General features: G+C 35.9%; 1 protein-coding gene and 1 pseudogene across 1 annotated transcript in view; both read right to left on the bottom strand.

Moving 5' to 3' along the window:
• MYO9A (myosin IXA) overlaps positions 1-23,214 on the bottom strand; it is a 388,889-nt gene that overhangs the window by 224,837 nt on the left and 140,838 nt on the right.
• Positions 1-23,214, bottom strand: part of LOC100847876 (unconventional myosin-IXa-like) — a 104,281-nt pseudogene that overhangs the window by 27,789 nt on the left and 53,278 nt on the right.

Below are 23,214 nucleotides of genomic sequence, written 5' to 3' on the forward strand. Positions count from 1 at the left end.
CAACCTCTTTGGTGAGAAGCAACTAAGTGACTTGCTCAGAAAGTTTTTAGGACATTGACATTTTAATGAGTCTCTAAGAAAGGCAACATTTGAATAGGTGCGAATTCAGTGGCAGTTTTATATCTACTGTATTACTTTTGAATCTATATGAACTTAAACCAACTGAGAATGGCTAAACAGTCTAATATGAAGATAGCATTCTTTCCAAGTGTAGGCCCTTTCCTGAACCCAGGAAACCTGTGCTTACCCATAGCTCGAAGAAATTCCTCATAGAGTTCAAAGGTCATGGAGTGGATTGGGTAAATCACGAAGCCATTGTTTGAATACACTTGCAATGACATGTATGTTATAGTCATCAAGGTTTACATTCTCAGCATCTATTCAGAGATAAAGAATTAGATAAGAAAGCCAAAATATGCAGAGGGTCAAATAATAATGCACTTTAGAAACTATCATGACCAAAAGATACCTTTATCAATATCTTCTGCAATCCTATTCCATGCTTCGGAACAGTGTTCCTCTTATGGTAAAGGTACAGTTTTTGTCTGTTTTTGAACTGTTGTGGACTGATAGATGTGTAAAGTAAAAGATCAATGTTTTCATGTCAAAGCACTATAAACTGCTATCAAAGTTTCTAAATGCTTGCTCCCAGTTCTGTACTTCTCTTGCGGCAGCTTGGCCTGTGAACCACACTTTTAGTAGTGATGTTTGAGACGGCCAATAGAAGAAAGGCCTAAAAGACATCTTCTACAAGTCAGACTGATTTTAAGTGATTCTTAGAGATAAAAGGACAGTGATAACTGAGCTTATGAAATGTGAAGAAAATCTTTACTATGCTTCACTTAAAAACCCTCTAGGGTTATACATGAGATGACTGGGGTGATATGGATGAATGGTGCCTATGGGTAGACTCTTGGTTATACAGAGACAAGTATGCACCTACATGTGATTCAAAAAGATCTATTCCTGGGAATTCTCTGGCAGTCAGTGGTTAGGACTCCATGCTTTCTGCCAAGGCTCAGGTTCAATCCCTGCTCGGGGAATTAAGATCCCACAAGCTGTGCAGTGCAGCCAAAAAAAAAAATCTATCCCTTTTCAATAATGGTAAAGAGTAGAAGTTGAACATAAAACCAAAGTCAAAGCTCTGCATACATTCCAGAACTGAGGCTACAGCTCTACACAGATACATATTCAAATCACTAATTATCAATTTAAATAACTATGTCCTCAGTGTTGGAAGGCAATAATATACACCAGAAAGAACATCACTTGGAGTCAGAGTAAACAGATTAACAGGCAACAGTTTAGATTATGGGTTAAATGCCAGCTTTATCACTTATTGGTGGTAAGTCATTCGGCAAGATCCTCGATAAGCCTCAGTTCCTTCATCTGTAAACAGGGATAATAATCACTGTCTGTGAACATCAGTACAAACATTTGTTGTGAAGATTAATAGAAAAACATCAGCACATTGCCCCTGCATCTTATCAATAGCTCATTAGTTAATTTTCCTGAACCCAAGTTTTCTTCTTTGTAAATTAAAGATATGATCTTACCAGACTGCTAAAAAGATTAAGTGAGATCTGTCTGAAATATCTAATAATCCCTTGTACAAATGATACTCAATGTATGTTTGCTGAGTGGACCATATAAAAGAAAGCTACAAATGATTAAAAAAATAAAAAAAGGCACCACAGAAAAGACTGCATTCTTCTGGCTTCAGCAAAGGATCAACATGTAATAAAAACTAACAGCATGAGATGACCTGCTTAAATAAGAGTATTTGGTCTTGATTTAGAGGGCACTATCTTACCTGTATCTAGACCTTGTCGAAGCTCCTTGATTTTATTAGTTGAACCAGACTTTCGGTAAATACCTTCTGTGTACAGTCCATGCATTTCAATGTAGTTTATGAGCTTTTCCACCACCAAAGGAACAGTTCGGTCTTCACTGGTCAAACGGGACAGTTCAACCCCAAATTGTCGAGAGGACAGCTCTGGATCATACTACATGGAAGATAATTTTTGATTCCAAATACATTCAAACACCTTTAAATATATTTATCCAATTCTTTAAAAGTAACAATTTTTTCTTTTCCTCAAGTTTTAAAAGCATAGTTACGAGAGTTGGGAGGAAAGGGAATTCTTGTTAATGCTGAGAATATAAAGAAGTGAGAAGTTCGTTTCAATCCTCTTCCACTTGGAATCCCCCCCTCTCACTGCACTCCCCCCTCTCCACCCCCCAACCCACCAAATAATGGGGAAGAATGCAGGCAGTGGCTACAGGTTACTGCTTTCCTTTCCTTAAAAAATCTCTTCATGTAAAGATGGGCTGTGGGCAAAGGAGAAAGGGGAGAGACTCTGTATACTAAACATTTACCATGTACCACTAGAAAACCTATTGATTTGATATGAATTAGAGTTGTCACTAATTTCTGAAGCATAAGGATGCTCTGGTGTTTACGTAAACTTTAGAGAAGTTAAACTGACTACTGATGTCACAGCTAAAGGCAGGGGCACCCAGAGGCCCAAGATTAGTGACCTCTTTCATTTAATTCAATAGTGTATTCTGATATTGTATTTCATTATTATTTTATGTGATAGGGAAAAAAAAGGCTTATCCTTAAGTTTATTTGAAGTACTTTAAATAAAAGAAGAATGCCAGCTATTATCTCTGAGACTGAAACTTTTTATGTAAATCTCCTTTTTGTCCTTTCCTTCTCCTGCCCCATGCTCCTTGCCTAGCCCAACACTGCATACCCCAGTCTCTCCTTCATCCTGCATGCAGTCAGTGCTGAGTTCTTTTAGTCTATTAGTACACCCTTTCTTTTCATACAACTCTAATTTTTCTTTCTTTGACACTGTGAGACTGCAAAATAATCTGCTTTTCTGTTAGCTTCTTAGCCTCTTGACCTGTGCAGCTTAAGAATTCAGAAAACACCTTAAAGGGAAAACCCGAGTTTTAGGCTCCCTTCTCTATATGTTTGGATCATGGTCCTTCAAGTCTTGGCAATCCCAAACTCCAACTTTTGTCTCTATAACTCTATAAGATTTCTAAAAGCTTTTCTGGCTTTTCTGACTCTTAAGTGTGGCCCTCTGCCCAGAATCTTGATTTCTTGTCCTACAACAAAAACTGACAAATTCCCACTTAGAGGAAAACATCTCACACATATAGATTCACCAATCTGTAATTCTTTTCTCTGTAGGTTCTAGGCCCCTAAATTCCAATTTTCCTGGGCAGCTATCTAATGCTAGGCAACAGACTTTTTTCAGTTGTTCTCAGCACAAGTATTAGTCTACCACAAGCTACTCCATCTTAGCCAGCAGATGTCTTACCTTCATTGTATATTTTAAGCCCTGAGTCAAATTTATCTTTGTACTTTGCCATGATTTGTCTACTAATTTGGAACAGATGAAAACTATATACATGGGCTGTAAACATGCACACATATTTTTATTATAGTTCAGATCTGCACAGTATTGTTAAAATTGTATATGACAAATAAGCAAATGTGATCACATGTCAGTACAAGCCTGAAATATTTCCAAAATGGTTCCTTTTTGAAGCATAAAATTATCAGAGTACAAGTTCAGTATCAAATCCAAGTAGAAGTTTGTAAACACACCAACTATGCTGATGAATTTTACTGTGTATGTTAAAATCTTTAACTGTAGCCTACCACTTTCAAGACAGTTTATAGGAACACTTAAGAGTGTTTAAAGTAGGAAACCTTAGAACTTCCCTGGCAGTCCAGGGGTTAAAACTAAACACTTCCAATGCAGGAGAGTGGGTTCAGTCCCTGGTCAGGGAACTAATATCCCACATACTGCATAACGTGGCCAAAAAATTTAAAAAGAAAAAAAAAGCAGGAAACCTTTAAAAAGAGTGCTTTAATAAGTTGTTGGTTGTGAAATCAGGTTAGCAGCTCCCATGTAGTAAAGGTAAATACAGTTCTGGAAAATCAATTCAGTTATACATACACACATACCTCTATATGTGTAAGCAGGATTATGATATAAAACTTATTTCTTACAGTATTTTGTGGCCAAAAGTTTGAAAACCACTACTCTGTAAGATCATCAAAGAGGCTTTGATTTCTTTCCACAAGGCAAAAAAAGACCTTTTTTGTCCTTTCCTTCTCTTGCACCATTCTCCAACAGACTTGTTATTTATTACTCATAGGTAATAACTTTCTTACCTTTTTAGAACACTTGGCTGTGGTTTTCAGACAGCACTTCTTATGACAAGCATACTTGCACACTGAAAAACAGGTTTAAAATGTAACATTTTCAGAAGTCTATATATTAGTGGCAAAACTTAACAAGTTTACTGTTTTATTTTGAAGATACTTTTTTAAATCTGAGACTCCTATAGCATCATATACTTTGTATCATAATAGAATAAAAAATGGTCTTAACTCATTCAATTCAGAAAAATGAAGCTGAAAAACATACCTAAAAATCCTAACCACTGTCTGGGAAAAAGTTTTTTATTCTTTCAAGACTGCTTGCCCTCCTCCTTGTCCCCACCATATCCCAGCAAAATATTTATCTATCTTCCTGGTTTGATTCACAAACCATTGCCCATGTTCCCCTCTTATACTTGCTCTATGATCTGATAAAATGCAAGAAATACCTATTAAGAATCATTCCAGTGGATTAAAAAGCATTAATATCAAAGACCTATACTAAATAAAAACAAATCGGGTAACATATTAGGCTATAAAAAAGGCCTTATTCATTCTCCTAGAAAGTCTAGAATAGAGCTCTGAGGAACCAGAACATAAAGAACATCAGTAGTGATTGAGAAGATGAGATGAAAGGTTCAGAGCAGAAATCAGTTCTTGGACCAGGAGATAACAGGGTGGCTAGGCAGCAGTATGGGCTCACTGAGAAGAGAATCCTGAGAAAATACTTGGCCTGTGTTATTTTTGGTATGACCAGCTTCTGGCTCTTGCAAATCAACACCTCAATATTCTTCTTGAGCTTCAAAAGCATGATTTGAGGGATTTTCAAAGCCAAGGTCAAGTAGGGGAGGCCATGTAATTGTAGTGGTAAAATCACCAGCATAACCACACAAAAAGTTAATTCTATTAAGAAATCAAAGCAAGCCCACCCAAGTCATAAAAGAAGAAGCAGATTCTTTCTATTTTCAGTTTCAGATCACAGAGAAAAGTATACGAAACCTATAGGAATCAGGCTAACATTAAACATTCAAGTACATGGCAAACTACACCCTATTTTTTACTCTCACTATAGTTTTTTTTAAAGGAAAACCACTATTGAATCATTGAACAAGTGAACATATCTAGCAATATCCAAGTGCTGATTTTGCTATGATGAACATGATTTTCATCCTTACTGTCATCCTGGACCCAGCCCTTTCATTTGATTCTGGCCCACTAGTAAACAAAGCTTCACAGAATTATTAAAAGCACCAGAGCAGATGTATATGGAATGACAGGCTCTGTAAGCCAGAACCAAGTGGACCCTCAAAAAAACCTCCACTCACATTCTAGGATTTAAAGGTTCTGATGAAAGGATTATAGTCAAATAAAGTATCTTTCCAGTTATAATCTAAGAATTTCAATAATTCACCCATCCATCTATATAGGTCCAACTACCCGGTAAATATTTACTAAAACTTCACTGCAGATGGTGACTGCAGCCATGAAATTAAAAGACGCTTACTCCTTGGAAGGAAAGTTATGACCAACCTACATAGCATATTCAAAAGCAGAGACATTACTTTGCCAACAAAGGTTCGTCTAGTCAAGGCTATGGTTTTTCTTGTGGTCATGTATGGATGTGAGAGTTGGACTGTAAAGAAGGCTGAGCGCCGAAGAATTGATGCTTTTGAACTGTGGTGTTGGAGAAGACTCTTGAGAGTCCCTTGGACTGCAAGGAGATCCAACCAGTCCATTCTGAAGGAGATCAGCCCTGGGATTTCTTTGGAAGGAATGATGCTGAAGCTGAAACTCCAGTACTTTGGCCACCTCATGCAAAGAGTTGACTCATTGGAAAAGACCCTGATGCTGGGAGGGATTGGGGGCAAGAGGAGAAGGGGACGACAGAGGATGAGATGGCTGGATGGCATCACTGACTCGATGGACGTGAGTCTGAGTGAACTCCGGGAGTTGGTGAGGGACAAAGAGGCCTGGTGTGCTGCGATTCATGGGGTCACAAAGAGTTGGACATGACTGAGCGACTGAACTGAACTGAACTGATAATGTGCCAAAAACTGTTCTAGGCCCTGGTGATTCAGAAGAGACTTCTGTATGAGACAGTTTCTTGATCTTATACAGAACACATTCTAGTGGGACAGAGAAACAAGGAAATGAATACTTAGTATCATTTTGGGTGGTGATAAGTAGGTCTCCTGCATTGCAGAGGGATTCTTTACCATCTGAGCCACCAAGGAAGCTCCATGTATAAAGACTAGAAAAAGCTGAGTAAAGGGATGGAGAACTGGTGGACAGAGGCAGTGTTTTAGACAGGAGAGTAAAGAAAAAGCTCTCTAATATACTAGTGGAGACATGAATTAACTGAAGTAGTAAGTCATACTAACATCTAGGAGAAGAACATTTCAGACAATGAGCTGCAAATACAGTGACCAAAGAACACCAAAATATCTTATTTGCCTACAAAGAGCAGATGAAAAGGAGTATAAAGAGAGATGAGTTTAAAGAATTAGGGAGTGTGAATTATTCCTTAATGTTAAACTCATGGAAACGGAAATATCAAGTGGTTAAAAACATTCCTCAAAGATCTTTCATACTTACATTTGCAAACAGAGGCTCGGTCCATGATCCATATCAAAGAAGAACAGTATTCACAGTAGGTAGGGATGCTATACTGGGTGGCCTTAAAGATGTGACCATTGTGCTCTTCTACCTGAATGAAAAAATACAGCTATTTATGTCAAAGCCAACACAGTAAATGCTGCCCTAACATGTCAGGCAATAGGAAATCCTTCAATTCCTTGTTGTCTTCATTGGGCACATATTCCAGGAGGAGAATTATGATCTTCTGAGAAATAAAATAAAGGTAAACTATCTGATCCCTGCTTTCAAAAAGCTAACAATCTAGTAGAGAGACAAGACCAACTTATATGAAAATCAGAAAACAATGCTATAAACATATAAGAGCTGTCTTATACAACTCTGAATCAGCATGTTAAATTAAAAGCAGTGGGTTTTAAAAATTTAACCTCAAGAACCTTTCACACTTTTCTGTTTATTTATCACAAATTCCTCTTCAATAAAGAGTCGGTACATGTCAGTATGAAAAAGTTGATATATCCACTGGATAAATTCCTAGATGCAGAACTGCTGAGTCAAAGTTTTTTTGGTTTTGTTTTTAATATTTTTAAGGCTTTTAATATATCATCATTAAAGTACCTTCTCCAAGAAAGTTATGCAAATAAACCCCCTATCTGCAGTATTGGGAAAATATCTATATATTTATTTATCTTTCCAGGAAATTAATTTATTTTTAGTTTTGCTCATAGATGGACAAAGTAGAAAATCACTGTTGTTTATTTTAATTTGAATGCTCTTAAGTATAAATACTTATTTATATATTTATTAATATTTCCTTCTATTACCTGCACTTATCACAGGCCCTGAAATATAACAGCTGTTGAATTAATGAATTTTCTTTTTTAAAAAATGTCATACACTTTTACTCATTTCTATCTTCAGGTACTGTTCTCTCCCATATAGACATGAAAGACTACTCTTACAAGGCTTAAAATGCATAAAAGGCCTAAACACTACCTGTTAATAACAGGCACCTTCCTACTATTCCTCTGCATTGCCTACCCTTTCCTTCATATACAATCTCAAAAATTCTCAGTGGTAGGTGGCATTACTCCTGTTTTATATAATATATACTCCTATTATATACATGAGGACATTGAGTCTCAAAAGGATTAAGTTGTCTAAGGTTTCTCAATTGGAAAACCCTCCATCGGTGAATAAGAATAAGCCAGGCTAAAGGGTTTAGATACCCTACTTTCAGGATTCAGTTCTCAAGAAGTAAGATCATGCTAAAAACAGAATCAGATCATGCTTCTAAAACACAAAGTGGAAAAGTGACAAGCAACGATCTAAAGAACCTCAGAATTTGGTTTACAAGTGATACGGAATGATTTATAATCCTGATTTATTAAGTTTAAGGTTAACAATAACTATTCTAGGATTAGAATCTGCCACTGGGAGGGGTGAATCCAGGTTCTGTAGGTCCTAAAGCTTAACATTTTCCGGGGAAAGCGAAAAAGACAGGAGGAGGAAGGGAAACAACCAGAGAAGAAGGAAGAGAAGATAGTGGCGGCAAATGCAGCTGAAGCAGAGGGAATGGGGGAGGAGTGGGAGGAAATTAAGCTCAGAGAAGTCACGATCAAGAGGATGTCAAGTCTTATAGACAGTAAGAACTCTGGGTTTTATTCTGAGTAACACTGTGAGCTAAACTTGTGAGATCTGAGTAGAGGAGGAACATGATCTGATTTCTGTTTTTAAATGGTCATTATGGCTATTATTTAGAAAACTGTGAGGGGAGAATAATATAAGAAGGCAGACCAATCAGAACACAACACATAGTGTATTGGACTTCCCTGTCGCTCAGATGGTAAAGAATCTGCCTGCAACGTTGGAGACCTGGCTTCTATCCCCTGGAATGGAAAGATTCCCTGGAGAAGGGAATGGCAATCCATTTCAGTATTCTTGCCTGGAGAATTCCATGGACAGAAGAGCCTGGCAGATTACAGTCCATAGGATTGCAAAGAGTTGAACACGACTGAGCGACTACCATTTTCACTTTCACAAAGTGTATCAGACTATTGTTAATAGCAGTGGCTGCTGCTGCTGCTGCTGCTAAATCGCTTCAGTCATGTCCGACTCTGTGTGACCCCATAGACGGAAGCCCACCAGGCTCCCCCGTCCCTGGGATTCTCCAGGCAAGAACTCTGGAATGGGGTGCCATTGCCTTCTCCGTAATAGCAGTGGAGGCAATGTGAAATGGTCAGATATTAGATATATTCTGAAGGCAGAATACCTACCAGAGTTCTACCTTCTTTTCCAGCTCCCCTATAAACACGCAATACTCGAACCTGTTAAAGCTACTGGCTCAACATGCCAGGTTTTTATTCACATGTCTTTGAACATACTCTTTCCCTTTGGCTAGACACGGCTTGTCTAAACTACTACTCATGTGTTAAGAACCTGCAAAAATATCTTTTCTTCTGTAAAGTATTCCTTCATTCTCTTTGTATTTCAACAGCACTTTGTACTATTTCTACCATAATATTTATCGCATCTGAAACTAGTAATTTTTTAAATGCCTGCCTTCACTAGCAGATTCTGGGCTCCTCTGGGGCTTAACACATCCTTTTAATTACAGAGATTATGATAAAGTATGTAATAGAGATGATACAAAAGATAAGAACATGAACAATGATAAAATATACTCAAATGCCTTTGGGAATGTCTTTTGAGTTAGAAGGACTTATCTTTGTAAAATCCTAAATAGTCCTCATATTCTTTACAACAGAGAGAGAGAGCTCCTAAAAAAGCGCCTTCCCAGTCCCTACTTCTGCAAAAGGGTCATATTTGTTTGTAACTTTCATGAGTAAACATTTCAGTTTTCTGCCATTTTAGGAAGCCATCATTAATAACAAGTCAAGTCAAGGAATTCAAGACATACTTGTCATTCTAAATTTTTGTAAAGGCATAAAAGATTACCCCCTAGACATCTGATAAACTTATTCCTTAAATACACCCAGAGAAATACTGTATGATTTACTTCAGACTGCTAGTCCAAAAATTACTTTACAACACAGGGCAAAAAAACAGATTACAACTTACTAAATCAGATTCTTTTTTCCTTCTTTTCTTTCTCTCTGTTTTTGGCACCTGGTGGGAAAGAAATACAGAAACTGTGATATAACAAAGACTAATATACTTTCTTACTTCTTTTCTAAAACCTAATTCAAGGAGAAATTTGTGGGTCCTTACATAAAAGTCTCGAGATGATACAATGAAATGATGAAAACCACTGTTTTCCAAAATGAAATTCATGTACTGACCTCTAGCAAAGCTGAGGGTATAATCTTACAGCAACAGCATTTTTAACAACATTATATTTTAATTCAGTGAAAAATGTATTAATTGAAGAAGGCTTAGATAATATAGTCTGATCAACTTGTAAGAGAGAATGGAGTTTGCTGGATCTGAAGTAGTGCAAAGTTGACATGTTCACTGCGGTGCTTTTCTCAAATACTAGATGTCCTAGACTCTTAAGAGGAATTCATAATTGAATTCTTTTAGAAATCAAAATATATTTTACCTTTGTGGGTATGTATTCCAAAGTCTTGAATTCATTCATATATTCATCTAAAAACACTTTAAAAGTGTTAACCCAAACTCTGACTGGAGACTCACTCCAATCTCGCTGCTCAAGCCTCATGGTCTTTTCCAAAATCTGTTCAAATAGTGCGTAGAGGTCTTTATATCGTATGCTTTTCCCATCATCTACCTAATAAACAATAAGAAAAATAAGGTTTTAAGAAGAAATTCTTTATATAGAGAAGACTGATTAAAATTTCATTGGGTAGTATTTTGAATAAAGATTGTACTTTCTAATGGGCATGCCCATGAGGTCATGTGGTATTTGTAAACTCCCACTCTGCTATGGAATATTTGCAGAATAAAACCTGCTACATTTTAATAAAATACCTAATAGTTTAAACAATGTAATAATTGGAGAAAGTCTTGGGAATTTCTCCCATAAACCTGGCTTTTTAACTGTATTTGAAAGTTTAGTCGCTCAGTCGTGTCCAACTCTTTGTGATCCCAGGGACTAGAGCCTACCAGGCTTCTCAGTCCACGGGATTTTCCAGCCAAGAGTACTGGAGTGGGTTGCCATTTCCTTCTCCAGAGGATCTTCCTGACCCAGGGATTAACCCCAGGTCTCCCACATTGTAGGCTGACACTTTACCGTCTGAGCCACCAGGGAAGTCCTAAGGTATGAAGATTATTTGCATACCTTAATTACCTATCTCTCCAGAAATGAACCTTATTTAGATAGTTCTGCCTTAAAAGTGAATACCTGAATTCTTGCTGGTGAAACATTAGGTAAATTTTACTAACTTTACTTAGCTAACTTTACTTTTTCATTTTTCCAAGGAAGAATGACATGCCTTAAAAAACACTATATTTCTTGCAATGGGATCTACATGGAATTCCTTTTAAATTTAAATGAGGTGTAGACTCTCCGTGAGAAAGAAAAATAGCATTTAAGTGACTAAAACATGCTATATACATTTAAAATTTATTTCTCTTTCACTTCCTCAGAATTAGAGGTTGAATCTCTTTAATCCAAGATTATAAAACCACTATCAAGCTCCAGTTTATAATGCTGGTCCTTCCTATGTGATTCAAAAGTACACTGATCCCTAATCTAGAAAATATAGGTGTGAAGCATAAGTAGTTGGCAGGATTGGAAAAATATGGCCAATATTGTCCCTACCCAAACCTTTATTTGCCATAGTCTAATTACTACTTTATTATGGTCAAGAAATTACTGCTCTCTAAGACTGTCTGGTTTCTACTTGCAAAAGGCCAAAAACCCATATACTGAGTGGAAGATAACACAGAAAAGTTCTCTCACTTTTCACATAAAATTATAGGTTGAACAAAGAAAAATCAATTAAATACAAATTATTTTTTATAGAATAAACATGACAATTCAAGAAATACTAATATTCTATAGATCAAAAGCATTAGTTACTATATACTTTCAGTTCAGTTCAGTTCAGTCGCTCAGTCGTGTCCGACTCTTTGCGACCCCATGAATTACAGCACGCCAGACCTCCCTGTGCATCACCAACTCCTGGAGTTCACCCAAACTCATGTCCATCGAGTAGGTGATGCCATCCTGCCATCTCATCCTCTGTCGTCCCCTTCTCCTCCTGTCCCCAATCCCTCCCAGCATCAGAGTCTTTTCCAATGAGTCAACTCTTCACATAAGGAGGCCAAAGTACTGGAGTTTCAGCTTTAGCATCAGTCCTTCCAAAGAACACCCAGGACTGATCTCCATATACTTTAGTACCAAGAATAAATTTTCTAAAACATGAACATAATATGAAAGTATGAAAGTGAAAGTGAAGTTGCTCAGTCGTGTCTGACTCTTTGCAACCCCATGGACTGCAGCCCACCAGGCTCCTCCATCCATGGGATTTTCTAGGCAAGAGTACTGGAGTGGGTTTGTCATTTCAAGGTAAAGTAAAAGTGAAAAAAACTCACACATAGAGATTATGAAACATCTGAAACTGCTCTAATTCCCCGGGATAAAAAAGTATAATAATTCCAACATAAATGAGAATTAGAAGCTGGAGCCAGAGCTAAAAGGATCACAAGAGGTCAAAAATAGAGTGCCGCTGAGTGAAAAATAATCATAGCTAGAGTATTTGAATTTAATATCCTAAGAAGATGAAAATATACCCCTAAGAGGGGGGAAAGGCTGCTCAAGGAAATTAAAGGGTATTATTAATCAGAGGTCAATCAGTATGCTTTTCCATATCTATCCCTAAAACTAAAAGAAGACACTGGAGAAATCTCTAATTGAACATGGCCCTGTATTATTTTTATGGCGTTGTCAAATTTTTCATATGTTGAACTTCTGAATGTCTCCTGACACAGTCCAACTTACCGCCAATGCAGATGAATAAAAGCTGAAGATATTCTGCCGAAATTCTTTCAGGGCTTTCTTGAATACAACATCCACTAGTGTGTCTTTCTTGCTGTCTTCATTATCTAGGTCATTCATCTGGGGACCACAGAAAGAGTTTTTGTACACAATCAACTAAATTGAAAAGAAGTGAATGCCACATTGGACACATATTGTTTCTTCAACAATGACCATCCTGAAAGGGCAAATTATCATGGGACCCAGATAAAAACATGACTAGACAGCCAAAGTTTTCTTACTATGAGATAATTTCTAAGGTCTCTTCTAATATCATATAATTCAATTGTTTTGCTACCAGGAAAACAACTCAAAGTGTATAATGACAAACCTCACCTTAACATATGGAGTGCAACATGACAGTTACAGTGAAAGTGAAGTCAGAAGTAAAGCCTAAAACCTTAAACTCTGTCTACCCAGTCTGACTCATGCATATCCTATGATTTGCACATTTCCGATAAAGAAACAGACCCTCTAACTTACTGAAGCATACATACTTTAGGGGGCATATCCTGATATACAAGCATTCCACAGTCAAAGCTGCTTAGGGGCCTGAATACCTTTTTCAGAAGAAATTCATCCATGCTTTTTAAATCACTGGCACTTGCTATAATCTGGACAGAGTCATTTTGCCAGTGCACAGACTCCAAAGCCACACTGCTGATCTTCACACTTCGCTTGCGCCTTGCCTTTGGAGAAGGCTCTTTGTTCTCTTTGAATTCCTTTCGGCAACTCCCAGGCAATTCTGGACTCAAAGGAGGTGTTGGGTGATTATGAGATAATTCTGTAAACCAAGATAGAGTATCCAAAAGAAATTTTTTTTAGTAAAAATATTGAAACCTCCACACCTTCTTTTCAAGTTCCTTTAGTAAGTCACTAAAGGAAATAAGTAAACATCTGAAAAGTAACATTAATGTTTGGGGTCAGACAGTTAGGCAATAAATCCAGATTGTATGTTTGTACTGATATTTGTTTAAGAATTATCACTTTCCAATGGGAAATGCTATCAGGTGTCCCAAAGAGATGAGGTCTGATACTGAAAACCTGGATGGAAGTGCTGTATACAACTGAAGCCTGGATTCCAAAGATCTCAGTCCCAAAGAAGAGAGGCGTACACAATCACACTAGGATGTTCAGTGTTGACTGCTAACCCAGTCCGAGCTTTACCACATCTGTTTGAAAGACCAGCTTATATAAACCCAATAAATCAGTGACGCTTGATAATTAGTATTATTTCTTTACTAGGGTCTAAAGCCATAAATGTTTCAGTGACAATATCTGGTGTTAGCCTGGCAACCTCTATTTAGGGAGCAAGGTAACTCAGTTGGTTCACTTCTGCTTAGATCTCTTTACTATTTAAGATTTTCTTTCATATGCATACTTTCCTCAAAATTGTATTAATTTCTCAGACATCTCCTGGACTGAACCAGTTTTGTATATAATATTGGAAAACACAACAAAATTTTTCTGCAACTGTTTATACCAGAGAAATTTGGTTCCATGTAGTCCACTGGAATCTAGAACTACACTGGATTTGCCAGTGCCTACCTGGGGCTTGATGAGAACGTTGGTCCCATTTCACATACCTGTTTTTCTCACACATATTTACCTTATCTTCTGGCCAATGATATATCCTCATTCCATCTAAAAGCTTAATTCTGATAATAAAGGGAAACAAGTAACCTTCCATATGCTAAATGCCACAATAGGCAGGAAATGAGACAAACTAAATTTCAGATATGCCACGAGAATAAAAAATATGAAGATATAGAGAGGATACAAGTATATTCAAACTGGTGTTAACTGATATTAATTCCATTATATAACCTAGATATACAAGTATCTAATTATTTCATTTAACAAACAATATCTTTCTTTATACTAAAAGAAATAATGGTTACTAAAGAAACTATAATCCTAGTTTAGCCTTAAAAACAAGGGCTACCTTAATAAATTTTTACTCAAAGATAAATAAAAAGGTACAATTTTAATTTTTATACATGTATCCTTATTAAGCAAACACTCAAAGAATTTCCTAATTCCTTCTTGGAAATAAGCAGTAGAGAATATAACTGTGAAAAATGAAAAATTTAGAATGACTACTATAAAACAGATAAAACATAAGAAATGGATCCTCATAGGAATTCCAAATTTTTCAAACTGAACTTGTAGAATTCACTTAATTTACTACTGGTTTTATCCATATCAGTTTGCAAACTGATAGGAGCAGAGTCAGAAGACAGAAAAACAGGATTCTAATTAAATTTCTACCAGTTTTCCCTCTGACACACAGGTACTTCTGCTCTGGTTGATCCATGCCTTTGTGAAACTTGATCATCTTTCCTCCCTTTATCTTATCTTATCCTCTGTCCCTTTATTTTTATCTTAGCCTAGATGTGACAAGTTTTGTTTACTTATTTTAACTTGGTCTGTTCTATTTCTACTTAGAGATAATAATTTTCTTCCTAGGGCCTATTTCTATTTTATTCAATACTGACATTTCACCCACTCATTGGTATTTTACCCACTCATTATCACATAGCCACTTCTGATGTATATCCCCCCTATTGAAGATAGCTGGCATCTTTACATAGTAATTAAAAACGCACATACATACTTAAGCAAAGGGCTTAGAGAGAAAGGGCTAATCTTCAAATGTTGGGATTACTGCAATCCTTGGAGAGTCAGTAATTCTAGCATTTAGAGAAACCATATCAACAGATGAACTAACTGTTGGGTACTTGTTATGTGCTATGATTGATGCCCCCAAATTAAAATAACAGCTACCATTATAAAGTCCTAGCAACTGACATACAGTAGATCTTTTAGCACAACAGTTAAGAATACGGACTCTGGAGCCAGTTCGCCTGAATTCAGATCTCAGCTCTAACAACTGCTATACGTGTATAAGCAAATAATTTCTCCATGCCTCAGCTTTCTCATTTGTAAAGTGGGAAAAATAATCATACCAACCTCAAAAAATGGCTGTGAGGATTGAGTCAATACATCCAAAATGCTTAGCACAGTGCCTTTTTCATAGTAAACAATCAAATATTAGCTGCTGCTATCTTATTAATTTTTACTAGGAATATATATATGGAAAAGGCAATGGCACCCCACTCCAGTACTTCGCCTGGAAAATCCCATGGACGGAGGAGCCTGGTAGGCTGCAGTCCATGGGGTCGCTAAGAGTCGGACACGAATGAGCAACTTCACTTTCACTTTTCACTTTCATGCATTGGAGAAGGAAATGGCAACCCACTCCAGTCTTCTTGCTTGGAGAATCCCAGGGATGGGGGAGCCTGGTGGGCTGCCGTCTGTGGGGTCGCACAGAGTCGGACACGACAGACCTGACTTAGCAGCAGCAGCAGCAGGAGGAATATATACTTGTTAGGTGAATGAATGGTGGCTAAATTTTTACACTTTAGAAAACTGAGGCTAATCAAAGATTCGCAATTATTCTTGAAGTTGTTACTTCATTGTTTTGGTGCTATATTTCCTTGAAACTACTCTTACAGGTAAAATGTAATTCTATAATTATCTCTTAGTTAAGGAAGGATTTAACAATCTTGGTCCTACCTCAATAGAATATCTTGCCAAGAGGATTACTGTTACAAATACTAGAGGGATAGAAAACTTTCAGAATGAGTAAACAAATTATGAAGACAATCTCCACCCTTTGTCCATTTTTACCATCTGGAAACCGATGAGCTGGAATCATATCTGAGCCAGCAAAGAGTGCTGAAACCTCTGAGTGAGTATCAGGTTTCACTCTGGAAGTCTTCTTCTCTCCTTGTTTCCCTTTGGCCCAGAATCTCATCTTAGCTCTCTGAGGTCTGTTTAGCAAAAAGAAAAAAAAAGCAAAAATGGCAATCAGCATGTCCTATTGACATTATTTGTATATCACTTTAAGTTATATAAACAACTTTCATATGAATTAATTCATTTAACCTTCACAGTTAAGCTTAAGTCATATTTAATCTTCAACTGTACAGTTAAACTTCATCTGGAAAGTAAATGATAATCTCCTCATCTTGAAAACAGAAATGAGAGCCAGAGATGTTAACTAAAACCACCATTTATATGAGTTATTATCATATAATCATATTAGTTATCATCATATAGGTACTTATGCTCCAGGCATAAGTACTTGTATAGAGTTACCTTAAATACCTATAACAACAAATTTACATTCAAACCATAAACAGTTTTCAGGTGAAAAACTGGTGGTTTAAATATTAGGTGACTTTCCCAAGGTTACACAGCCAGTGAGTGACAAAGTGGAGGATCATACCTACTATGCAACATTGCCTCATTCTAGCACTTACATACTCTCTCCCTTCACATGCATCAAAGAAACATCCTGAGACAATAACAGCTTGAAACCTCTGAGTGAGTATCAGGTTTCACTCTGGTGGTTTTCTTCTCCCCTTGTTTCCTAACAAGAGTTAGGATAACCCATGTATCCTAACTCTGTACTAGGAGGCTTACTTGTACATTTAGTGTTGGTTCCTTTGTATGTTTGTCTACCAAAAAAGAAAAAATTTTTGAGCATCTTCTAGAAGCCAGGCACCAGGCCTTACTTACAATGACTACTTTTCACAACTGCCATGATAAATGAGTATTTTTATCCTAACCACACATGAACAACCTGAGGCTCAGAGTGCTGATAGAGACAGAAGTTAAAATCAGGTCTATCTGCTTTGGAAGTCAATTTTCTTTTATTCATGGTGCCCTCTTTTTTTTTTAATAGCATATTACTAAACTTGTACATCTATATGGTATGAAAAGAAATTGTTCCACAAAGCTTATTACAAATGATAGAGCTTTTTCCCTGCTATTCTTATCCCTTTTCTGATCCCTAAACAACCCTTTAGAATTTACTTAAATGGTTCTTTTAATATTCACCAAACTTATATTGCTATCATACTTGTGACCACAGGTAATAAAGTAAGCACATTCCAACACTCCAGTTCTATACCCTACACAAACACAGACATCCCCCTCCAACAGAATATTGTAATTTTAGTTAGGTCAATATACAGTTTTTTTTAGTAGTATTCACCTTTTTTTACTATGTAAGTAATATTCACAACTGAGGCATATACCCTATATAACTCATATTTTTTAGAGTTAATATTTTATTTTATATTTGCTCATTTTTCTACATTCAATTCACCTCCAAGTGTTTCCCCATTTGTGAATATCTCCTCTCAACATGTTGAAACACAGTTAGGTATGCCATCAGTTCCATGTTCTTAAATCTTTCCCAGAGCCTTCTAACCTGCTCTAATATGGCATGGTTCCCTCTGTGATTGCTGTACAACCATCATTTGTAAAGCTACTTTCAGGATCATAATGGAGATTTCTTTTGTCTCCACTATTTTATGATGACATGTCTTTTGGTATGGGTCTATTTTCATTCATTATGTTGAGCCTTGTCAATCTAGAGGCTCAAGTCCTTCAATTCTGTGACATTTACCTGAATTTATTAATGATTTGCTCCTGTCCGTATTCTTTGTCCTATCTTTCCAGAGTTCTTACAAGTGGGTCACTGGATGTCCTAAACTGCTTCTCTAATTTTCTTCTCTTTTCTTGCCTCTTCTCTCCCTTTGTCTTTTTGTTCAAATTTCTAAGAGATATCAACTTTCTTTCTCATGCTTTGGACTTCTTTATGCTATTGTAGTTTCAATTTTCAAATGCTCTTTTTTTATTATGGATGTTTCCCTTTCGACTATTCTAATTTCATGAATATAGTTGTATTCCTTTATGCAGAAGATCTATTGGTAGTTTTATGTATCTGTCTTGAAGTTTTATTTCCCCTGTATAGTTTATTTCTTCCAAGTTATATTTTATCCATTAATTTTAGTTTCTTTCATTTAAGATGGCTCCTCAAATGTGTGGTGATCATGCTTGGAACCGCTTCCCTTGTGGCTCAGCTGGTGAAGAATCCGCCTGCAATGTGGGAGACCTGGGTTTGATCCCCGGGTTGGAAAGGTCCCCTGGAGAAGGGAAAGGCTACCCACTCCAGTATTCTAGCCTGGAGAATTCCATGGTCTGTAGTCCATGGGGTCGCAAACAGCTGGACACAACTGAGCGACTTTCACTTTCACATGCCTGAAAGTTCTAGTGTGCATTGGTGGGGCCTCCAAACCATGGTTGCCCTTGCAGGGTTATCTGGCTGATGCCAATATCTTTAGGTCTTTTCTTGAGGGTTGGACCAAAGTCCCAAAGACTCTTTGAATCATCTGCTTAGAGGTTATGTGAAACATGGGAGCTGAATACAGAATAAAATCTGGGGGATCTTAACATTCAGTATGTAAACATTCATAAAATCCCCCTGGTTCCAAATATGCACCTCAATCCTCAAGTATATCTGGTTACCTCTAAGTGCAGAAATCTTTTGTTTTGTCCTTTCCAGAAAATATATCTCCTATTTTCTGCTAGGGTTGGGCAAGATCAGCCAGTCAGATTCTTCTTTCTCAGTTGGCTTAAGATTCAGCTTTCTCCTATCTATTAAGACATTTAAAGTTTGTCTATTTACCTTTTGGATTCCACATTTTTATTATTTCTGTCTCCTGTTGCTTTTTTGCTTTTGTTGCTTTTGTCCTATATAGGCTATTTTAGGAGGATATGGAAATTAAATTTATATATTTAATCTGCTATCTCCACTTATATATTTTTCTACTGTGTTATATATTGTTTCTCAAACTTTCATCTCCAGCATAATCTGCTCTAGATTTGGGTTACCTTGGATTATACCTCTACAGTCATTGAGAAAGTGATCTTTAATAGGGTTATGAACCAGATAGATATTCAATGTGATATTCAATATCAGTGAAGACCTCTTATCAGTGAGGAACCAACTGCCTTACATAATACAATAAGGGACACAAAGTCATATTCTTGATAAATAAAAACTTCATATACTTTCCTAAAAAGAACAGTTATTTCCTGAAAGCTTTTTCCAGTTCTATTTGTAAAACACTTAAGTCAGAGCAGAATTCAAGTCCAAAACTGGGAAATATTTTCAGTTTATTTATATTTCAGATGAAATACTCTCATCTCATCTAATGTATTTTCTTTACAACCAAAATCCTAAGTCATTATTAATGATGTTAAGACTTTGCCCTGGGGCTTCCCTGGTGCTCTAGTGGTTAAGACTGCACTTCTACTGCATGGGGGTGTGGGTTTGATCTCTGGTCAGAGAACTAAGATTTCACAGGCCAAACAGTGTGGCCAAAAAAAAAAAAAAAGATTCTGCCCAAATCACAGTGCTAACATATAAAAAGACAAAGTTTATTATATATATCTGAACTGTTTGTTTCTGTCAGAGTAGGTGCTTAGTATTTGCTGAAAAATGAATTTCAGAACTTTCTAAATCAATAGCTGCTTTTTGAATTACGCTTTCATAAAGATGCTCAGTATTTGGCTATAGTCTATTAGTAAATAAAATTATATTACCCCTATTAACTTTCAGTGTATGTATGCTTTATACCTTATATCTGAATCTGAAGCCTTCTGTCTCACTGCCAACTTCGTAATTTCTCCTTGAGACATGGTCTTATGAAGCTTTGCTTCTTCATCAACTGAAGAAAACCGCTGTGATGTCTGTAATAATTACATATGTAAAGACTTTAAAGCCAAGTAATTATTATCATAGCACTGTAATTAAAACTCAGATTACAGAATTATTTGAGAATTACACCTATTAAAAACATACAAAATACATTCATATTACTCAGAGATTCATTAAAATAAAAGAACCTACTAAAAATTCCATTAAGTTCAAACAGTAATCCAAAGTAAAGGGCACTTGGGTCAATAAAAATGCTAAATGGGAAATATCAGCTCATGTTTTCTGACAATTTAACAAACAATATCAAGTAGGGTGAATGGAAAAAAAAAAAAGAGTATCAAATGAAAAGTAAGAAAAAAATCAAAACCATCTAAAGACAGAGACAAAAGATCTAGGACCTGATAAATCTAGATATACAGGATAATTAATCAGTAGTTATCAACTTAAAGACACAGCCCAAACTTTAAAGAAAAAATTCTCAAGGTCTGCAAGTAAAAAGATCAAATAACTTATAAGGGCAAGAGGTTTAGACTGGCAACAGACTTACCAACAACAACAGACAAAGTAAGACAACAACAATATAGCATTTTCAAATAACTCAGAAAAAGAAAATATGAATCAAGGACTTCATATGTAGCCAAGGTGTCCCTTCAAATATCAAGGCCATAGGAAGATCTCAGGGAATTCCATATTGTTGGCCCTTTGAGTAACCTAAGGGAAGAGCTTCGTCCAACCAAGAGATAAACAGGGAAACTTCTGCAAAATATTTGAAGTGATAATTTAACACATTTAATAGTAGATCTAAGACAAAAACAAAGGTGGGGACTAATGGTGAAAGAATTGTATACAAAATTACATTTTCTGACAAAATAGGAATAAAAGCTTAAAAAAACAGGAGTAGAAGGGAATAGAGACTAGAATAATTCACCAATAGTTGTGTCACAATAGGTAAGAATATTACTCATTTAAAAATGACTAATTAGAGTATTATTGATTAAATTTTAAAATATTAAAGGCATTTTTTAAAGTTACACATAAAAGTAAACAATCAACAGAACAAGACCACAATGTTTGCTAAACATCAAAAGAAATTTAAAAAAATAAAAGAGAAAAAAAATGAACACAGCAAATTTAACATAACATGATCGTAACAAAATTAATTGCAAGTTGAGAATTAATCTCTCACTTTCATCAATAAACATGAATAGATTTAACTCACCTAGTAAGGGAAAGATTTTTTACTTTGGCTCACAAAGCAGGGGCCAACTATACTGTATAAAAAACACACCTCTAAACAAAGGATCCAGACAGGCTAAAGTTAAAAGGACAAACAACAGTATTCTAGGCAAATGGAAATAATAAGAAAACGGAAGCTGTGATACTACTACTGTAGAATTCAAGTAAAAAAACATGGAAGCTGACAAAGGACACTTTTTAATACTAAAAGGTACAATTCACAATGAGTAACAGGAATGATATTAACATTCATCTGATATAAGACAGATAAAAAATAATAAGGATATAGAAGACAAATAACATTATCAGTAAAGTAGAGATTATGGATGTATACTGAAATTTTACACTCTGAATAGAGAATACAACTTATCAAACACACATTCAACAAGTAACAAGTGCTGGCAAGGACATGGATAGAAGAGAACCCTCGTTCACTATTAGTGGGAATGTAAATTGGTATGGCCACCATGGAAAACAGTATGGAAGTTCCACAGAAAATTAAAAATGGAATTATGATATGATCCAGAAATTCCATTCTGGGTATTTATCCTAAGGAAAAAAACCACTAATATAAGATATATGCACTCCAATGTCCATTGCAGCATTATTTATGATAACCAAATTATAGAAGTAGCAAAGTGCTCACCAATAGAAGACTGGATAAAAAAGATGTGGTATATATATAAACACACACATATGTGTGGAATATTTCTAAGCCATAAAAATGAATTCTTGTCATTTGAGCCAACATGTATGGATCTAGAGGGAATTCTACTAAGTGAAGTAAGTCAAAGACAAAGACAAAAAGTGCATGTTCTCACATGTGGATTCTAAAAAACAAAAACAAAATGAAAAAGGACTCATACATACAAAGAACAAATGGGTGGTTGCCAGAAGGGAGTAGGGGGAAGGAGGGGTGGGCAGAAGAGGTGTAGATTTTGAGATTAAGAGGTACAAACCTCCAGTTCAATAATAAACAAGTCATGGGTATGTGTATAGAGCATAAGGAATATGGTCAGCAACATTATAATAACCTTGTATGGGGACTGATGACTCTAAACTTATTATGGTGATCATTTCAAAATGTAGGCAAGTGCTAAATCATTACATAGTATATCTGAAAGTTAACATAATATTGCAATCATATATATTTCAATTTAAAAAATGTACATGGAACATTCATAAAAACTGATCATATTCTAAGTAACAAAGAAAATATCAATAAATTTGATCAAACAGAAGCATTATAAATAGTCTTTCATCAGAATACAATAAAACTAGAAACTAACAAAGATTTAAAAACAAAAAGGCCCTTCATCTGAAAACTAAAAAAAATTTTATTAAACAAGTTTCAGGTAAAAAAGGAAATATAAACTAAAATTACAGATTTTCTTAAAAACAATAAATCCTTTACACATTAAAATAAATGAGATACATCTGAAGTGTGATCAGAGGAGAATTTACAGCCTTAAAAACCTGTATCAATAAAAATAAATGAATTAAATTATTCACTCAAAGATGAGAAAAATAAGAAAGTAAACCAAAAGAAAATATAATAAATAATAAACATAAGGTAAAAACAGAAATCAGTGGGAGAATGAAAAAAAAAGGGAATATAATAAATAAAACCAGATCCTGTTACCCTGGAAAAAATTA

This window comes from Bos taurus, chromosome 10, assembly GCF_002263795.3.
Source record: "Bos taurus isolate L1 Dominette 01449 registration number 42190680 breed Hereford chromosome 10, ARS-UCD2.0, whole genome shotgun sequence".
NCBI classification, from domain to species: Eukaryota; Metazoa; Chordata; class Mammalia; order Artiodactyla; family Bovidae; genus Bos; species Bos taurus.